Raw genomic sequence first — 1,922 nt, 5'->3', positions numbered from 1 at the left:
ATCGGAAGTAATTTAAATAAACATTAACCAAGAATGCTCCTTGTGACGGTAGAAGGATGTTATCCACCACCTAAAAGATAGCAAAGCGTTAGAAGAAGAAAAAGGGGAAATTGGAACACCAAACATATTTTTTATAAAACATGACATAACAAGAAAAAGAAGTAGAAGGAAGGAAGTTATGGATAGTTGCTATATTTCTTGATATGGATGACTGAATTCTGAAAATGAATATAATGCAAGTTAATTGCTAATTTAATAAGCAAATATGCAGCCATTGTACTTTTTGCCCCAAGATTTTGTTTACCATCTATCTTGATGTATGCGATTCATATGTGGCAGTTGCTAAAAAACGTTGGTCTTTGTCATATTTTCAACTTATTTATGAAACGGTTCTAGTTACAAGTGTGCTTTAAGAATAGGAGCAATCCAACGTCTTCTTCAAAATGGTCTGCTTACTGCTGATGCAATCAACAATGCTGATGAAGAAACCATCAAGAAATTGATTTACCCTGTATGTTCCTTGTTTCTTTTAAAGATATTGCCTCCCCTGTGATTCAAATAGTTTGGATTTAGTGTCAAGTTAAGGAATCTTATGAAGATTCCTGTATTTCCTTAGCTTGCACTTTATGGTGTCAATTTCTTTTAAGTTTATGCTTGTTTTGTGATTGTATTAATTGAATCTGTGATTGAACCTATGGATATTCTTTTTTCCAGGTTGGGTTTTATACAAGAAAAGCCACTAACTTGAAAAAATTGCAAATATTTGTCTCACGAAGTATGATGGAGACATACCTAGCTCAATTGAGCAACTACTCTTACTTCCAGGCATAGGTCCTAAGATGGCTTATTTGGTATGTGTAATAGCTTTTATAATTCAAACAGTATGTTTTATTACTTTTCTGAAGTAAATTTTGTTAGTGGCACAATAGGTTATGAATTGTGGATGGAACAATGTCCAAGGTATATGTGTAGATACTCATGTCCACCGCATTTGCAATCGGCTTGGTTGGGTGTCAAGATTGGGCACAAAACAGGTTTCTTTTAAGTTTTGTGGCATCACATTTTATGTATGGGGTATTATTACCTAATTTATTTGTTCTGACTAATCCTCTTCAATTTGCTAGAAAACTTCGACACCTGAAGAGACAAGAGAGGCACTGCAACGGTGGCTTCCAAGGGAAGAATGGGATCCAATAAATCCTCTATTGGTATGTATGTCCAAATCCTACTTATAAACAATTTTGCTATGAATGTTTTGGCTCAATAGTTAATTTATATGGCAAATTAGTGTAAGATAGGATTCACTTCAGACACAGATTGTGAGTGTGCCCACTCAACAAATTTTTCATTTTGGCTTCTTATTTCTTACAACATTGTAGCATATTAATGTCATACTCTTTTGTGGCACAGGTAGGGTTTGGACAGACAATTTGTACACCTCTACGACCTCGTTGTGGAGAATGTGCTATAAATGAGTTATGCCCATCAGCGTTCAAGGAGACCTCAAACTCAAGCCCATCTTCCAAGTCCAAAAAGTCCACACTCAACAAGAAGCTTTAACCTAATTTGTTCTTTTGGATTTGGGTTACTTTTTTTTTTGGGTCTCAATCAGCCCCACATCTAGAGATGTATATTTTGTAGAAATATTCGTACTTAACATTGGAGGGCAAGAGGATCTGAAACCTGGTTTTATTTATGGAGACTTGATCTTTTTACTTTCTCATCTTTATTTATTTATTTTTTGGCAGATTCAACGTTCAGGGATTATGATAGGGATTCAAGAAGAAAAAGAAAAATGCACATTTTCATTTTTCATTTGTAGATCTTACGACGATGTGAGCCTGGGGCATTGAGCTGTCCTTGTTAATTATGATCTATTTACTGACATAATTAATCGCTTGATTGATAAGTTGTTTTTAATT

The 1,922-nt window shown here is 34.6% G+C and overlaps 1 pseudogene; it reads left to right on the top strand.

Annotated features, from left to right (window-relative positions):
• Window positions 1-385: 385 nt before the first annotated feature.
• LOC133288857 (endonuclease III homolog 1, chloroplastic-like) lies at window positions 386-1,664 on the top strand (annotated as a pseudogene).
• The last annotated feature ends 258 nt before the right edge of the window (window positions 1,665-1,922 follow it).

This window comes from Gastrolobium bilobum, unplaced genomic scaffold (genome assembly GCF_033153095.1).
Source record: "Gastrolobium bilobum isolate Gb01-03AN ecotype WA unplaced genomic scaffold, APGP_CSIRO_Gbil_v1 utg23360, whole genome shotgun sequence".
NCBI lineage: Eukaryota > Viridiplantae > Streptophyta > Magnoliopsida > Fabales > Fabaceae > Gastrolobium > Gastrolobium bilobum.
Note: the sequence above shows the minus strand (reverse complement) of the source record. Positions and strands in the feature narration are given on the sequence as shown.